This window comes from Macaca nemestrina, chromosome 1 (genome assembly GCF_043159975.1).
Source record: "Macaca nemestrina isolate mMacNem1 chromosome 1, mMacNem.hap1, whole genome shotgun sequence".
In the NCBI taxonomy this organism is placed as follows: domain Eukaryota; kingdom Metazoa; phylum Chordata; class Mammalia; order Primates; family Cercopithecidae; genus Macaca; species Macaca nemestrina.
In genome coordinates, this window is record NC_092125.1 from 225,647,391 (window position 1) to 225,666,666 (window position 19,276).

The 19,276-nt window shown below is 43.6% G+C and overlaps 1 protein-coding gene and 1 long non-coding RNA gene across 8 annotated transcripts in view; both read left to right on the forward strand.

Moving 5' to 3' along the window:
- LOC105479209 (arginine-glutamic acid dipeptide repeats) overlaps nt 1-19,276 on the forward strand; it is a 466,387-nt gene that overhangs the window by 357,531 nt on the left and 89,580 nt on the right. The gene's annotated exons all lie outside the window — the stretch shown is intronic.
- Nucleotides 5-14,576, forward strand: LOC139355431 (uncharacterized). The gene is made up of 2 exons (XR_011606052.1): nt 5-3,019; nt 4,246-14,576. It is a non-coding gene; the product is annotated as an uncharacterized lncRNA (long non-coding RNA).

The following is a 19,276-nucleotide window of genomic DNA, read 5'->3' on the forward strand; positions in this document are numbered from 1 at the left end:
GAGCGGGGACCAGCGTTCGCCTTGTGCTCTGGGGCATCGGGCCACCGGCTTCTCAGTGTGTGACCTCCCTGCTGCTCAGGGAAAGAGACTCAAGCAGAAGCTTCAGTCATGCAGAATGGCTGTCCGTGGCAGCACCAGGCAGGAGGATGGGGCCTTCAGCCTCATAATTGTACAGAAAGACTTGATTTTAGTAAGATTAGACTTCATAGATGATGATGGGAAAGATTGTCCAGGTTTCATGGAAAGAAAGGAGAAATTGATAGTTACTCCTAAAAAAAGTTAATTCGAATTCGTTTTTGGTGCAGTCTAGCTTGTGATACCTCCCTATTTAAAGACACAGCATGTTAAAACCCGTGGACATATAACCTAAAGTAGGGTTGGTGACTCGTCTTTTTTTTTTAATCGTAATTATTTTAGAAAAGGGGGTCTCGCTGTGTTGCTCAGGCTGGTTTTGAACTCCTGGGCTCTATCAGTCCTCTTGCCCCAGCTTGTTGAGTAGCTGGGACCGTAGGCATGCTCCACCATGCTTGGCTTGGTGACTTGTTTGTATAGGGTTTATAAGACCCCTGACCTCCTAAAGGACATTGATTACAAGTGGGAAGCAGAGAGTTGATTAAATAAATACCGTGGATTTTACATATTGATTGTGTTGCTGTGGCCTGTTGAAAGAAGTGGGGAGAGAGAAATGTGCCCACAAATACGGCCTTGCAAACCCATGGGTTCCCATCTAGCAGACAGTTTTAATGAAGCTACATCTCCATCTTGTGACTTGTAAAAGGCATTGCTGTAAACGACTTACAGAATTCTTGTGCTTTTGCAAATATAGTCTTCAGTATGAATGTTACCGCTTGACATTTGCCTTTCAGGTCGAGTGAAATTTAAATGAAGGCTGGCACTAATACACCTATTGATTGCAAGTTCCTCTCCTGTATTTAAAATATGCTAACAAAGAATGTTTAGAAATTGTATGTGCTTTCCTGATCCCGCTCTTTCATTGATTCAGCAATATTTACTGAGTGCCTGCTGTGCGCCAGGTGTTGTCCCTCCTTGTGAGTCTTAAGTTTTAAGAGGGTAGACCTTCGTAAATGAGTATGTGTCAGGGGATGGTGAAGCAGATGCAGAATAGGGTAATGAGGGAGAATCAGCTGGGTGGGGTACTATCTTAGTTAAGGGAGGATCAGGAAAGCCCTGGTAAGTAAGTGACATTTAGATGAGACCTTAGTGAAGTGAGGAGGGCAGCCTTTTGGATATTAGAGAATTCTGGGCCCTAAGGTGAAAGCATGCTTGGCATGTTCAAGAAGTAGGCAGGAGTGTTTCTCCAGCACAGCAAGGAGGGGATTGGTAGGAGAGGCGAGTGGTGGGCTTGTGGGAGGGGTGTCCCAGAGGGGGCAGATCAGGTGTGGCCTGTTGGCCTGCCGTCAGGGCGTGGTGATGTGCCCCACATGAGCAGCTTCTGAACAGAGGAGTGACTGGCTCTGACAGTGGGGCTCACTCTGGCCCCTGAGTCGGGTGGTCTCCGGGGGCTGCTGCACACGAGGCTGGGACTGGTGGCTGGGTGGTGTGGCAGCAGTGGTCATGATAAGAAGCAGTGAGATCCAGGCTGCACCTTGAAGGTAGAGAAAAGAGAATTTGCTCCTAGAATGGCTGTGGGTGAGGGTAGGTGAGGGCTGAGGAATGGAAAAAGCTAGGCGGAGCTGAGATGCACTGAAATGGCCCGGAGGGTTTGGTAATGGAGTGCTTGTTGAATAGTCCCTTAAGACTTTAATTTTATCAGACTTACGGAGTTGATGAAGCTGTTTTAAATATATATATATATATATACACACACACACATACACACACACATATATATATAAATCTTACATGATTAATAAAAAGAAACATCTTAAACATTTTAAAATGTTTAGACAATGTTAAATTCAGTTTTGAGAAGTCATATTGATACTCTTTTTTTTACAGTAAGCCTCTTTATGTGAGGAGTGCATAAGAGATCCAATTGACAAGATTTTAAAATTCTGCAAAAAGCCTGTGTGGAAGAAACACATAAGGAGATGAAAAGGATGGAACAAGTGTATAGACTGTGGTCATTTAACCACACTTTGTGAGATTGCCTTCATTACTCTCAGCCTGGCCTCGGCAGCCCCAGGGCCTTGTCAGCTTGCAATCCGTGGCTGCTTCTGCTTCTCTCTCCCTCCATTCCTGGCCATCTCCTCTCTCTTCAGTCTCCATGCCCTTTGGCATCCTCTCTCTTTCCCCACCTCTCTGCCTCTTCTTGGTCTCCCACCCTCCCACTCCTCACTAATGCCTCCCAGCCCCTCGCCAGCCATGGCTCTCCTCTCTCCCTTCTTTCATTTCTCTTGTGACCTTTCATTCCCTCTGGAATTTTAAAAATACACAGCCAAAGTCCTCTCTTCCTGCTGAAGGGAAAGCTGCTTTCCTTTTCCTGAAGCGCCTGCTTGTAACATCAGGCAGCTGTTGATTGTCTCCCCATTGCTGCTACTTGGGGATTTGTAGCTGTGAGCTGAGAGGGAAGCCTTGCACATCAGAAACAGCCTTGCTTTATTTTGAAAAACAAAACATGACTCCAAAGTGGTGAATATTTTGAGTATGGAATAATGATCCTTAACTGCATACATCCGTATCCGTTTGGGGTCATTTTTATCATGTTTGCTTCTTGGTTTGAGAAATGTCTTGGCAGTCGTCCAGCCCTTGCAGAGCCTCAGGATCAAATGGTTCCCTTATGTGTAGGAAGTGAAGCTTCACTTTGAAAACCTCAGCAGTGAAGAAGAGAGACAGACTGAATAATTGAGAGGTTGAAGGAAGCTTCTGGTGAATGGATCCAAATCAAATCTTTGAAGAGATTTATGTGGCAACAAGGCAGTCCCCTCTTTACCCTCGCCTGGCTTTGGCTGTGAAAAAAACACCTGCTGTGTTCATGTGGCCCCCTTCTGTTGAATTTACCACATTTTCTCACTTCAGGAATCACAGGAATAAGCAAAACAAATGTGTCCCAGCTAACGTAAGTACATGGGCCTATCTCCCTTTTTTCCTCCCGGTTTTCTGTATACTTGGAACATTCTAATTATTTTTATTATCATTACTATTTTTTAAGAAATGGGGATCTTGCTATGTTGCCCAGGCTGGACTCAAACTCTTGGGCTCAAGTGATCCTCCCACATCAGCCTCTGAGCAGCTGGGACTACAGGCAAGCCACAATGCCTGGCTAGTTATTATTAAACTTCGCTGCCACTGGTGTGTTAATTTGTTCTAACTACTCAGTGTCTGATCTGACTACAACAGTCTTGATGAATGGGTTTTCCTCGGCATTTACATGAATACTTTGAAGCAGCTGCTCCGTTAGAGGGTTGATGAAATAAGCACCCGAAGGTGTGAGTTCCCTGCTGTGCAGCGGACAGGCTGGGCCTCTGGACCCCCTGGGCCTGGCAGGCCTGCTGCTCTGTGAAGAAACTAACCTCTCGTGCCAGTGCAGAGCCTGCTCGTTCTCCAGGCTCAGTTAGGTTCCTGGCCCATCCCTCGGATAGTGCTCCCTCTTTGCACTGTCTCCTCTGTGCACGTCGCTCACTGGCAGTTCATCCTCTGCCTCCTTGTGCTGACTTCTGATTCCCAGCTGTTTATTCCTTGCGATTTTATTTCCGAGTTGATTGTCCTCCAAGTTTGTAAACTTATTAAGGGTGAGGACTTAATGATGAAGATAATTTCTCTCCATATAAGAGGCTTGAAGAATGTTGATGACTCTTTGTTCAAGGTAATCCTTTTAAAAAGTTCTTCACTATAATTGAGTGTCTTCAATCCAGCATTTTAAAACTTGTAATTGTTAATAGTTATGAATCAGCACATTAAAGAGGAAAACTTCTAAATGCCTCAGAAACCAACCTTAAAAATTTTACTTTTGGAGCCTGGTCAACACAGCAAGACCTTGTCTCCACAAAAAATTAAAAACATAATAAAATAGTTGAACATAGTGCCATGTGCCTGTAGTCCCAGCTACTTGGGAGGCTGAGGTTGGAGAATCACTCGAGTCCAGGAGTTCAAGGCTGCAGTGAGCCGTAATCATGGCACTGCACTCCAGCCTGGGCAACGGAGCGAGACTCTGTCTCCAAACAACAATAATAATAATAATAATAATAAAAGTACTTTTGGAAAAAGCTCACACATTAAACTCTTTCTTCTTCTTCTTCCTTCTCCTCCTCCTCCTTCTCCTATCACCCAACCTCTTCTTCCTAGGTCTTTCAGATAATCCTGAATTCTGGAGATCTTAGACCTCAGAATCACACAATAGGAGGCCTTTCATCTCAAACTCTCAGTTTATTTCTCTGACAATGTGCATGTATGATGTTCCTAATTGAAGTTGCTTTGGGGCTGAGATAATTTAAATCTTGAACTGAAGCCAAAATGTGCCAATTTCTGTCAAATTCTGTACTGGATACTGCAAATGAATTCTGCTTTTGCCGAGTGTCTGTGAGCAACACCTTGGTAGCCAGCCTGGGTCATGTCTTTCAGGCTAAGTAAACTTCGATCAGAGAAGCATTTTGGAAGAAATGCTAGGTCAGTTTGTGAAGCTTTAAATACCAAGGTATGGGCAAGGATGGAGCCAAAGTAAATGGCTGCCTTCTGCCTCTGAGAGTCACATTGATAGTTAACTATCAATGTGACATCTGTTATGCTAAAAATACTGTTCCTTTTCAAGAAGTCATCAATTGGTAGAACTTAGGAAGATAAAGAGGAGGAAATACAGATTAAAACATTTAAAAAAAAAAAAAACCCACACTAACAAAACCCTAGATTATTAGGTTTTTAATTAAACATGATGAACACATTCAAATATAACATAAAGGCCCCAGGCTGAGCTGTACCTAATCGAAACAGATTAAGTCACCCTTCCATGCTTGGGTAGTTATTAATTCTGTTTATTTATGCATGCGAGCTGAAGGTAGCATTTGCTGCTGTTGTGTTGGTGCTTATTGCACTGGGATTCCGTTGCCGCCTGATGCTGTGCTCTTAATTAGCATTCAGCTGTTGATTATGGAAATACTGGGGATGCTAATTGAATTCTTTTTAAAATTCAGGGCCTGCATTTTCCTTGTGGAGTTTGGTTTGACTTGCAAGGTTGTAAGATTGGGTGCTCCACTGAGCTGTGCAACTCACTCTTCTCACTCTTTGCTTCCTATCCACTTAACTGTGTTTTGGTTTTTAAAATTATTTTCATGTTGAATTAGCTTTTACCGCAGCAATCCAGGCGTTGCACCTAGTGAAGGTTCTGTTGCTTAGCATGTTACTACAGGATGTTTTTATTTCATCTTGGGTAACTATAGCTTTTATCTTGAAATACACTACCCATTAAATATTTTATATCAATTTTGATGTAATACATTGAGGTGAACAACTTAGATACAAATAAAAACTCTGAGATTTTTATCCAAAGATAGTTAATCTGTGGTAGTGATAACCTTAATTGGCCATGTACATGGATTTATTTACAAGTTCATAAATTTTAAAACATCTAAATCTTCCTTCAATTTAAAGCTCAGTCTATCATAAATATAAATGAAAATCTTTCTTTCGAAATTGACATGAGATGGCAAAGTAATTTTCTAAATATTTGTAATCCAGTGAACCCGTGCGGCCAGTCAAGGAATTACTTACACAGAATACACACAAGTATTTGCATCTTCAGATGCCTTTGTTATGCCCTTTTTGGAATGTCTGCTTGAGAAAACATTGTTTTCATTGTTCACTCTTCTCAAGCCATGCGTCTGAATGTGCCAGAAGACAGAGCTGCTTAGTGGGGCAGAAATACAATGAATTTTATTTACTGTTTGCGTGGCAGCTGAGGAAAAATGGAATTCACAGCAAAATCCCAGTTAAGGTCCAGTAGCAGCAGGAGGTTGTTGTGGAGGTGAAAACAGCAAAGAGGACAATGACAAAGAGGCTCTCAGAGCTTGTAGTTAATGGTTACATGGATTTCAGATACTAATAATTTTGGTGATTTTGTTTTAAAATTTTACATCCACAATATAGGGGAAGGCTTAGTTATATTTATTTTAGGAATGGTAAAATTTCCAGAGTTATTGACCATTTTATGTAGTCATTCAAAAATGATGATAGGAGAGTCTTGTAGGTCATCTAGTATGAACCTTTTCACTTTCTTATTCTTTTTAGGATTTTGTGCAGATTTTTTTTTTTTTAATTGTTAAAACAACATCCTAAAATCATTAAAGGCAATTTAAAACCTCACCACTAACACATAGTCTCACAGTGTCTGGCTTCGTCGTCTCACTTGCTGGCTTCTTGCTCTCTTCTGGTTTTTGTTTATGTACGTACGTGGTTTTATGTCATTGTCAACTTATGTATGCAGGTTTGCATACCTGTGAGTTGAGTCAGAACATTGAAATTATATTTCTAAAATTATAACTTGAAAATTTTTACAATTCATTTGGAACCTTTACCATTAACCCAAAATAAAGATACAGTGTGTCTACTGCATCACATAGTAGGTATTTAGTACTTTTTAAATTGAATCACAGTAGGATCTCATTCTACTAACCACCCTTCCTCCAGTTTTAAATGACATTGGTACTGTTTCTTATGAAGAACTAAATTTGTATGAGAGTAGGAAAAACAAGAGAAATAGAAATGTTGATCTATTATACGTATGTACATATTACTCCATATTATGTATTCTTAATGTGACCTATAGTAAGAATTAGCCCTTAATATTAAAAAAGAAAAATGTAGATTCAAGTGAGATTTGCCTAAGATTTCAACTATTAATAAAATTAGACTATTTTTCCTATGGTTAATTCCCATCAGCCTTTGAACCAAACCCTTGCTTATAGAAGTCAATAGTACGGATAGAGTGGAGTTTATTTTCAAGTCCTTTCGGAAATGAGACAGCAAATTAAAAATCAATTATATGCACAGGAAAGTTGGTGTAAGGCAGTCAATTCTGTCAATTAGTTTGCAGAAAGATTCTACTGTTTAACAAGCTCTAAAGAAAAATGTATTTTTAAAATCCTTTAGTAAATGAAATAGGACAAGCATTTTATTAGAAAGGAAGAGATATTTCAAAAATGTATTTCAGTAGTTCATGTCAGTAGAAGTTGCCTCTGGGATAAATGTACAGATTCAACTGTGACCTTTCCATTCACATCCACGGCTCACTACTTTCTAGGCTTTCTCTTTATGTTATGGTCAAAGAAATTAATATGCCCATTTTGCTCTTTGTGTTTAGCAAGATTATTCTTTTCTTTTTGTCTTTAAGCAGTGCGTTGTTTTAAGTTCATCATCCCCAGCCCTACTTTTGGATTAAGAAAATAAAAGCCAGCATACCTTGTGCTGTTCTTTAGGGCTGTGTGTGTGCACGCGTGTGCATGTGCACACATCTGTGTTTAGGCATTCGGGCTATACAGAGACCTGGAAAGTAACCCCACATGGAATACAAACACACCTTAAATTATTCCCGGCTGCTTGGGATAATCTTTTTAAATCGAAGAGTACTTTTGATGGTATATTTTTCATTTTTGCTTGAGCGGCGAGTACGGGGAGTAATGGGGGGAGTCTTCAGCTTGAAAGATTAATAAATACTAGAGCAGTGGGTTATTGAAGCCATGTTTCCATCGCATTTTCAAGGGTATGTAAAAAAAAATGGAGATAGCATACACTTTCAGCCACTCTCTATCATCTTTCTCTGTTAATTTAAAAAATAAGAACAAGGCACAAGGGGACTTGAGAGATTGCATTTGTTCTCCCATAGACAGAGCGGTTATTTTATAAATGAAGAGGATGGAAAACCCTTTTCTTGTGCAGTTTCTTAGCAACAGAATTGGAGTCAATTTTAATGTGTGTGCTTAGCACATTCTACATATAGTGACATTAGAGTCTTACATTTTCACAGGTGAGACATACTACACTGGTAACTGGAATTGAGTGTTGGGAGAAGGAAACAGGAAGTGAAAAAATGAGAACCCTACCATGAGAGGAAGTCATTCATTTAAAGCTACCTCCTCTCTCCTGACATACTTCTGTCTTAAATCTAAAGTCTCCCTTAGGCTGGGCGCAGAAGCTCATGCTTGTAATACCAGCACTTTGGGAGGCAGAGGAGGGGAGATCAACTGAGGTCAGGAGTTCGAGACCAGCCTGGCCAACATAGCGAAACACTGTCTGTACTAAAAATACAAAAATTAGCTGGGCATGGTGGCGCATGCTTGTAATCTCAGCTGCATGGAAGGCTGAGGCAGGAGAATCACCTCCCCGGGAGGCAGAGGATGCATTGAGCCGAGATTGTGCCACTGCACTCCAGCCTGGGCGACAGAGCAAGACTCCATCTCAAATAAATAAATAAATAAATAAAAGATGCCCCGGAGTGGATGGAGAAGATGAAGTCAGAAGGCCACCAGGATCTTAGACCAGCGATGTTCACTCCTATTTTGTGCCTCACTGTTAAATTACATTATCAAATTAATGAGGAATTCTTGAGGACGGTTCTGTTTCCTCCTAACAGCATATCTCCCATAACAGTGTTTTTACGGCTTCAGTTATGTAGGACTCTGAGTCATGCATTCCTCTGACTTCTGCAGCCTCTCATTGTGTCAAGATTGAAGCTTTTTTAGTAACTGGATTAGACGATATTTACTACGTATGTTTACTATAAATTCAGCATTTGTGAGAGGAGCTGTTTTTCCTGAGTAGAAGCAAGAAAATACCTAGAAAGAAAAGTGTACCTGCTGTACACACAATTGGAAACTTGTTTTGAGTGCCTCTTTTGCTTCAGATGGTGCGCTGGGGCTCACAGGGCCTGCCGAGGTGAGCAGCTGCTCCCAGCTCTTGGACAGGGAGATCAGGAAGTGTGCTATAGAGGAGGCTTATTTGAGAGGACCTTGAAGGATGGATAGGATTTCACCGGGCAGAGCTGACAGAGGTTAATTGGAGAACAAGGGCTAAAAGAATTTGAATGGTTGGTTAGTAGCAAGTTGCCCAGTTTGGATGAAGCTTATGGGTAGGGGAGGATGTGAGGTAGCTAATTCAGAGCCTCCCACTTTTGACTGAGAAGTTTATGTTTAATTCAACAGGAAACGAGGAAAAATTACATATTTTTGACTGTGGGGAAGGATAGGACTGGAGCTGCCCTTGAAGACCAATCTGGCGGTAGCATTGGAAGAGTGGAGGTGGGCTGAGGACATCTTGTGAACTTGGCTGTGCGTTAGAGTCATTGGGAGAACTTGAAAATGCCCCAATGCTGGCCTGTACCCTAGTCAGTCAGCATAATCCCTGGGGTAGGACGTGGGCATCCAGGCCCTGAGAACCACTGGACTGGATCAGGACTATGCTCCTAGTGAGAGACATTGAGAGCTGTCAGTGTACAGCAGCACTTCACACTGTTAGATGCACGCTGGAGTCACATGAGGAACTTTAGACACAGACAGAGACTTGGGTCCAATTTAATTCATCTGGGATACAAGTTTCCAATGTCCCAGGATGTTAGGACACTAATATGCAGCCAAAGTAGGTGGAAGATTGGGCTGGAAAATTGATGGGAGGTCAGGATGTTGAGGCAAGGAGTATTTTTTGTTTTTGTTTTTGTTTTGTTTGTTTGTTTGTTTGTTTGTTTAGAGAGGGAGTTTCGCTCTTCTTGCCCAGGCTGGAGTACAATGGTGCAATCTCGGCTCACAGCAACCTCCACCTCCCGGGTTCAAGCCATTCTCCTGCCTCAGCCTCTGGATTAGCTGGGATTACAGGCGTGTGCCACCACACCCGGCTAATTTTGTATTTTTAGTACTTTTAGTTTCTCCATGTTGGTCAGGGTGGTCTCGAACTCTGGACCTCAGGTGATCCTCCCGCCTCGGCCTCCCAAAGTGTTGGGATTACAGGCGTGAGCCACCATGCCCGGCTTTTTTTGTTCTTTTTTGAGATGGAGTTTTGCTCTTGTCACCCAGGTTGGAGGGCCGTGGCACAATCTCAGCTCACTGCACCCTCTGCCTTCGGGGTTCAAGCGATTCTCCTGCCTCGGCTTCCTGAGTAGCTGGGATTATAGGCACGCGCCACCACACCCAGCTAATTTTTGTATTTTTAGTAGAGACGGGGTTTCACCATGTTGGCCAGGCTAGTCTCCAACTCCTGACCTCAAGTAATCCACCCGCCTCAGCCTCCCAAAGTGCTAGGATTACAGGCGTGAGCCACCGCACCCAGCTGAGGTAATGAGTATTGACTGCATTGTTGAAATAACGGATAGTTAAGCCCCAGGCTGCATAGAGAACATGGGAAACCAGTACGGAAGTGGTAGAGGAGTTGAGGGACACAGTCAAGAAGAGGGATATTGTGGAGATCATGGTAGCTGTGCAGTAAATAGGGAAAGTCTGTAGTTTCACATCTTAGGTATGGCTACCGGTAGATGGTTAGGCTAGAATAAAGAGCACCAACAATGGTAGACACAGACTAGAAGGGCCATGGGCAACCTTTTCCACGTTCCTGAGAGTGCTGTCAAAAGGTGGGCTAGAGGAAGAGACTTAGCTAGCTAGGAAGAGACTTTGGTGCAGGTCACAGGATAAGGAGGAGATGGGTTTGGCAAGTGGTTGACACTGATGGGGGAACCTGGATGGGCATCGTTGATGAGACGGTGAGACAGGATCGCTACTGTTGACAAAACTGAACTTCTGTTCCTATAACTGGAGGGGTTAAAAGGGATTCTGTGTGGATCTGAAAGTGAGAAAGTTGCAGCAGGACTCGGGGGTTGGGGTATGAGGCCATTTGGAGAACTGCGTTTGAGAGGACAGTAGGTCTCTAAGGGACATCCATGTGAGGCGTCAGTTGGGATTTGCTAGGGTGAGCATCTGGTCAGAAGGATGTCTAGTCTGGACTGGGCTGGGAATACAGGAAGGGCTGGGAAGGAAGGAAGCATGTGCTATGCCGGCCATTTAGGTCCCATGGAGAGGGAGGTGCGGGTTGCCTCCACACGCAGCTCTGCTGGGTGCTGTGCTTCTCAATGGCTGTTCCTTGGAGCTCCTGGCTCCTCAATGGGATCACTAAATCATTAACTGGTAAATGGAGCCAACGTGCATTAACATGGAGAGGTTGAAGGTGGAGGAAAGGTGCGAGGAGACAGAGTTTTGTGAATGGACGACTGTGTAGAACTAAGATCGCAGATTTGAGTGTTGGCTGTAGAATATATTCCTGCTGTTTTTCTCCTCAGTCACTCAATGAGTACTGACTGTGTATGAGGCACCTTCTCAACTCTGGGAATAGAAATAACCGTGGAGGTACTGTTCTTATGAGATTTGCATTCTAGTAGGGACCACAGACAAATAAGCAAATTAACTTAAATAAGATGAATTCAGGTAGATGCCATGAGGAGGATAAACTAGTTTTGCCACACAGAGACTGAGTAGGGTAGAGGTTGTATAGCTATAAAAGTGCCTCCTTCAGGGTAGAAGGAGCTTCTCATTCCATGTTACTATTCTCTCAAGTCATTCTGAGTAAATGATACCACTGATCACTCATGTCAGTCAAGAGTGATCTGTGTTTTTCGAGAAATTCAAATTACTTGACCCCCATCCAATAATCTTTGTGGTCATGTTTCACAATTGCCTATAAACTGCTCATTGTTAGGACCTGCTAAATAAATGTCTTTAGGACTCAGTAACTTTCAGAATTTAGAACAGATTAAATTTAGCTGAAAGGAAAGACGGGACCTCTGCTACGGAAGTGCAATCACGTAGTGGTCTTTGACAGAGCAGTCTATGCGTTTTTCATACCTAGATGTGCATTTTTCAGCATGAGGGACACAATAATAGAGTATTTTTAAATTCTAACAATATTCTTTCAGGTTTTTTCGTGACATTTTGGATTGGGGAAAAGATTAGAAGAGAAAGGTCTGGTTCTTGTTAAAACTTTTGCTGATAATCTTGTGTCAGCTGTGGATGAATACTCCCCATGGCCAGGAGAAAGAGAACAGGGAGAAGTTGGAGCTGAACCCAAAATGGGGCTCTGTCTAGCCGACAGAGTTCCCTTTAAATGTCACAGTTGTTTCACTTTCTTTGATGCTTCCTCAGTGTAATATGTTTTATCCAAATAGGCCAAAGAGCCAAAAACAAACAAACAAAAGACACGAAGGAGCTGGATGTGTGGATAATTCATTTCCTCTCTGTAAGGAACATTTCTTTGATCCTTTATTAGGCCACAAAATGTTTCTGCCTGCCGTTAGCCATTCTTGACTGTGTTGAGAGGCCCCGCCAATCCCAGCTGGCCTGGAGTCAGAGCAGCCTGATCTTCCACCAGCCTGGGAAGAAGGCCATAAAGGCCGATCTCGTGTTTCAGGGCTGTCCCCAAGTTAACCAAGCGAAAGAGCTGCAGTGCTGTCGTGTGAGGTTTCGTACGTGAGGTTTCCTGTGTGAGTGGTGTGACATCGTGTCCGGTCATTCTTCAGTTTGTGATTTTTTTCAAAAACAAGAAATTCTGGTTCTTCTTCCTTTTTTGTTTTTTGTTTTGTTTTGTTTTTTTGAGATGGAGTCTCGCTTTGTCGCCCAGGCTGGAGTGCAATGGCGTGATCTCGGCTCATTGCAACCTCCGCCTCCAGGGTTCAAGAGATTCTCTTGCCTCAGCCTCCCAAGTAGCTGGGACTATAGGTGTGTGCCACCATGCCCGGCTAATTTTTGTAGTTTTAGTAGAGATGGGGTTTTACCATGTTGGCCAAGCTGGTCTCGAACTCCTGACCTCGTGATTTGCCTGCCTTGGCCTCCCAGACTACTGGGATTACAGACATGAGCCACTGTGCCTGGCCTTTTTTTTTTTTTCCCCCCTTTTTATTCCCTTCCCTCACTTCTACTTTTTTCAGATAACTCTTCATCTATCTGTGGAAAATGCAGTAATTATTTTCTTTAGAATATTTATGCTGGGAAGGCAAAAGTGTTGGTAAAACCGCTTTCTGGTTGAGTCTGTGCCTTAGACCAGTTGCTGTACCTTGGGAGAGTCACTGGTCCTCTCACTAAGAAATGAGAGTAATAATAATTAAATAGTCCTCTTCTGGCTCTGAAAGGCCCAGATACTGATAATAGGAAACGTCATCGGAGAAACATTTATTAAATGCCTCTCATGTGCAGAAGCTTCCAGATGGCCCTGAACAGGAACTCCTCACCTCAAGGAGATGATGTTCTAATGGCAATGGTGGACTTGGATGCCCAGAACATAGTGCTGGGCAGAATGGGGAAGTTCCATGGGGTACACAGAAAGATGGAAACACAGGAGTATGACATGACATAGGCATGAGATAGGAAGGAAATTTGTTTAGAGCTGCAGCAGTGGTGAGTGGAAGTACTCAGGAATCCAAGTCAGATCACCCCACACAATAGCGGCTCCGCAGACCACAGAACTACCCTGTGAGGAGACAGAGTGCAGGATGTATTCGGAGAAGCAGGCAGGGCCTGGCTCGAGTTGGATCTGGAGCTGGGGTGGCAGATGCAGGCAAGTGCCACACACACACCTTCTGTGTCCATTGCATACATGGTTAACACAGCACAGCCTCCACTGGAGCTGAAACGAAACCTTAGAATCCACATGCTTGGTAGATTTTACCTCTGCGTAAAAGTGGGGTTCCTCAGGCAGCAACCTTTGCTGTTCTGCAGCCTCCGCTGGTGATACCCAGGCAAACAGGGCCTGGAGTGGACCTCCAGCAAACTCCAGCAGACGTAGCAGAGGGGCCTGACTGTTAGAAGGAAAACTAACAAACAGAAAGGAATAGCATCAACATCAACAAAAAGGACGTACACACAGAAACCCCATCTGAAGGTCACCGACATCAAAGGCCAAAGGTAGATAAATCCACGAAGACGAGGAAAAAACAATGCAAAAAGACTGAAAATTCCAAAAACCAGGAAACCTCTTCTCCAAAGGAGTACAACTCCTTGCCAGCAAGGGAACAAAACTGGATGGATAATGACTTTGACAAATTGACAGAAGTAGGCTTCAGAAGGTGGGTAATAACAAACTCCTCCCAGCTAAAGGAGCATGTTCTAACCCAATGTAAGGAAGCTAAGAACCTTGAAAAAAGGATAGAGGAATTGTTAACTAGAATAACCAGTTTAGAGAAGAACATAAATGATCTGATGGAGCTGAAAAACACATTAGGAGAACTTCGTGAAGCATGCACAAGTATCAATAGCCGAATTGATCAAGCAGAAGAAGGGGTATCAGAGATTGAAGATCTGCTTAATGAAATAAAGCATGAAGACAAAATTAGCGAAAAAAGAACGAAAAGAAATGAACAGGCCAGGCGCGGTGGCTCAAGCCTGTAATCCCAGCACTGTGGGAGGCTGAGGTGGGTAGATCACAAGGTCAGGAGATTGAGACCATCCTGGCTAACATGGTAAAACCCCGTCTCTACTAAAAACCCACAAAAAAATTAGCTGGGCATGGTGGTGGGTGCCTGTAGTCCCAGCTAGTCGGGAGACTGAGGCAGGAGAATGGTGTGAACCCGGGAGGCAGTGCTTGCAGTGAGCCGAGATCGCGCCACCACTCCAGCTTGGGTGACAGAGCGAGACTCTAAAAAAAAAAAAAAAGAAATGAAACGAACAAAGCCTCCAAGAAATATGGGACTGCCTGAAAAGACCAAACCTATGTTTGATTGGTGTACCTAAAATTAACATGGAGAATGGAACCAAGTTGGAAAACACTCTTCAGGATATTATCCAGGAGAACTTCCCCAACCTAGCAAGACAGGCCAACATTCAAATTCAGGAAATACAGAGAACACCACAAAGATAACTTCTCGAGAAGAGCAACCCCAAGACACATAATCTTGGATTTACCAAGGTTGAAATGAAAGAAAAAATGTTAAGGGCAGCCAGAGAGAAAGGTTGGGTTACCCACAAAAGGAAGCCCATATCAGACTAACAGCGGATCTCTCTGCAGAAGCCCTACAAGCCAGAAGACAGTGGGGACCAGTATTCAACATTCTTAAAAGAATTTTCAACCCAGAATTTCATATCCAGCCAAACTAAGCTTCATAAGCGAAGGAGAAATAAAATCCTTTACAGACAAGCAAATGCTGAGAGATTTTGTCACCACCAGGTCTGCCCTACAGGAGCTCCTGAAGTAAGCACTAAAGATGGAAAGGAACAACTGGTGCCTGCCCCTGCAAAAACACACCAAATTGTAAAGACCATCAACACTATGAAAACTAACACAAGGACAGAAAACCAGACACCACATGTTCTCACTCATAAGTGGGAGTTGAACAATGAGAACACATGGACACAGGGAGGGGAACATCACACACCCAGGGCCTGTTGGGGGATGGGGGTCTTGGGGAGGGAGAGCATTAGGAGAAATACCTAATGTAGATGATGGGTTGATGGGTGCAGCAAACCACCATGGTACGTGTAAACATACGTAACAAACCTGCACGTCTGCCCATGTATCCCAGAACTTAAAGTATTAAAAAAAAAAGTGAGGCTCCCACCCCAGGTGGTTGATGATGGAAGACGATTGTCTGTCTCTCTTGTGCAGTTGGTTCAGAACCAAGATCACCTCAGTAATTTCCTGCTCATGAAGATTAGTTTCTTCAACCACTGAGCATTGGGGCTGGCCCATCTGCATGTGTAGATAGATGATGGCTTAAAAATAAGGAAAAAAGAGTCCAGATGCTCGGGTGTGGTGTGGGTATGCGAGAGTCCAGGCTGAAGTGACAGAATGCAAGGTGCCAAGCACTTTAATTGGCACACTGAGGAATTTGTGCTTTTTACTGTCCTTGAATAGAGCCATAGTCAGCTTTGGAATTCAAATAAAAGTCTGTACCTTGATGGAACAGCAGTTACATACTGCAAGATCTTCCATGGTGCAGCCTGTCTTGGTTCAAGAAAGTGTTTTCAGTGACCCTAGTTTGGTTCTGTTAGGTGAAACCAAACTAAATATAGCTGAGATGTGGAAGCATGCTTGGTACCCCAAATAATTTATGGGTCTTCCTTTAGGTAGATACAAAGCTTAAAAAAATGTTTTATCCCTATGAAACCCCTAAAAGAATTTTGCCTAAAAGCACATACCCACTCCCAAATTTAAATTGACCTTTTTTGTTTTGTTTTGTTTTGTTTTTTTAAGTACAGTGGCTCCATCTCACCGCAAGCTCCACATCCTGGGTTCACACCATTCTCCTGCCTCAGCCTCCCAACTAGCTGGGACTATGGGCGCCCGCCACCACACCTGGCTAATTGTTTTGTATTTTTAGTAGAGATAGGGTTTCATCATGTTAGCCAGGATGTCTCGATCTCCTGACCTTGTGATCTGCCTGCCTCAGCCTCCCAAAGTGCTGGGATTACAGGCGTGAGCCACCACACCTGGCCTTTTTTTTTTTTTTTTTTTTTTAAATCATAAGGATGTAACTTCTAACATTACAAACATTGACATTTAAAAATAAAATTGCCCCATCACTCTTTTAAATATTAAAAGTGAATTTTAAATACCATAGTGATTTATGCCCCTTATCATCTTTTTTTTAAATAAAGAAAACACGTTTAATTGGCTCACAGTCCTATAGGCTGTATAAGCATGACACCAACATCTGCGCAGTTCCTAGGGAGGCCTCAGGGAGCTTTTACTTAAGGCGGACGCTGAAGCGGGAACACCACATCACATGGTGGAAGAAGGAGCAAGGGGATGGGGCTGCCACACACTTCTAAGCAAACGGGTCTTGCAAAACTCACTCACTATTGCAAGGACAGCACCCAGAGGATGGTGCTTAAACCATTCATGAGAGATCCACCCGCGTGATCCAGTCACCTTCCACCAGGTCCCATCTCCAACATTGGGGATTACATTTCAACATCAGATTTGGGAGGGGACAAATACTCCAACTATATCATTCCATTCCTGGCTTCCTGCAAACCTCATGTCCTTCTCACGTTACAAAATACAATTATCCCTTATCAATAGTCCCCTAAAGTCTTACCTCATTCCAATATAAACTCAAAAGTCCTAAGTCTCATCTGGGACAAGGCAAGTCCCTTCCACCTGTGAGCCTGTAGAATCAAAAACAAGTTATTTACTTCTAAGATACAATGCGGGTATAGGCATTGGATAAACATTCCCATTCCAAAAGGTAGGAATCAGTCAAAAGAAAGGGGCGCATTGAGCCCAATGCAAGTCCTAAACCCAGCAGGGCAATCATTAAATCTTCAAGCTCCAAAATAGCCCTTGACTCCATTTGCTACATCCTGGGGGCAGTGATGGGTGGGGGGCCTGCCAAGGCCTTGGGCAGTTCCACCTCTGTGGCTTTGAGTGCCTGCAGCTTCTCCAGGCATACAGTGCAAGCTGCTGATGGATCTACCATTCCTGGGTCTGGAAGACAATGGCCCTTTCCCACAGCTCCACTAGGCAGTGCCCCAGTGGGGACTCTGTGTGGGCCCTCCAACCCCACATTTCCCATCCACACTGTCCTAGTAGAATATCTGTGTGAGGGCTCCATCCCTGCAGCAGGCCTCTGGACTGGGATACATCCTCTGAAATCTTGGCAGAGGCTGCCAAGCCTCCATCGCTCCTGCACTCTGTACACCTGCAGACTTAACACCACCTGGAAGCTGCCACAGACCTCTGGCTTGCACCCTCTGAAGCAGCAGCCTGAGCTATTCAGAGGCCCTTTGAGCCAAGGATGTAGCCAGAGGGGCCTGTGGGAAGCAATGTCCCGAGGCTGCAGAGGGCAGCAAACCCCAAGCCTGGCCCTGGAAACCATTCTTTCTTCTTAGGTTTCTGATCCTATGATGGGAGGGGCTGCTGGGAAGGTCTTTGAAATGCCCGAAAGCCTTTCCTTCTTTGTCTTGGATATCAGCCCTTGGCTCCCTTTTAGTTACGCAAATATCTCTAGCAAGTGATTGCTTTACAGCCTTGTCTCCTGAGAAAGCTTTTTTTTTTTTTTTTTTGAGATGGAGTCTCTCCTGTTGCTCAGGCTGGAGTGCAGTGGTGCAATCTCGGCTCACTGCAACCTCTGCCTCCTGGGTTCAAGTGATTCTCCTGCCTCAGCCTCCCGGGTAGCTGGAATTACAGGCGAGTGCCACCATGCCTGGCTCATTTTTTGTATCTGTAGTAGAGATGGGGTTTCATCATGTTGGCCAGGCTGGTTTCGAACTCCTGACCTCGTGATCCACCCGCCTCGACCTCCCAAAGGCGTGAGCCACCACGCCCGACCAAAAGCTTTTCTTTCTTTGCCACATTGCCAGGGTGCAAATGTTCCAAACTTCTTTGCTCTGCTTCCCTTTTAAGTATAAATTCCAACTTTAAGTCATTTCTTTGTTCCCACATTTGAGTTAAAACCAGTCTAATGTTGCATCTTATTCTTTTCCCCCTTTAATTTTTATTTCCATTCTACTTCCCCAGGGACTTTATACTAAGGTGATACATTTTATGCTTGAAAGTCTAGTGTCAGATTCACCTTTAGTACTACTTCCTGCAACAAAAAGTGTGTGTATTGAAATTGGGTGTATGGTTATTTCCTTTAATAATAAAGCTAAGTATAGAAGAAACTTTTTTTCAAATTATGATTATTAGAGCACAGTTGATGAAAACAACGAAATATTGTAAATGTTGATATAATTTTAATTTTTGCTTAACATTTATTGGAAATACATTGTATGGGTTTTTTTAAAACACATGAGTGCCCAGAAACCTTGTCTACATGAGTAAGTAGATGGGAATGATGGTTTTGTTACAGTGTCACTCAGTTATTTGAATTCTTTCCATAGTAATGCCAAAAGTATAATTTGTCATCAGACTGATTTTCTGTAATCTATCAGATGACACTTCCACTAGGACCTCCTTGTGTTTTGTTGAAAGCAGAGCATCAGAAAGTATCTGACTTGTGGAGTCTTTCTCATCCTGACCTCAGAGCTCGGCACTGTGTCAGCACCAGTGTCAGTGTTTTAAATTGTCCCCTTGTTCAGTGCCCCTAGGGCAATGCTGCCCGGTAGCCTTCCAGATGGGAGCAGGGGAGAGGAGGCTGCCTTTGTGAAGTGAGAGGGGGGCAGTGGTGGGGGTAGAAGAAGAGAGGCTGCATCCCCTCACAGGAGCGTGTGCCTTCTCAGGCTGATGGGTTGTCGGAAAGAGAACATAGGAAAAAAATGTCTTTTGTGTCCATACATACCATTTTGCGGAATATGCTCTTATACCTCTTATATGCCAGACCCAATTCTGGGCACTGGGAGAGTCAAGGAAACCCAGGCCCCTATAGGAGCTGGGCTAGTGGTGTAGAGAGGGCTAGTTTGGAAGCTTAGGGCAGGAAACC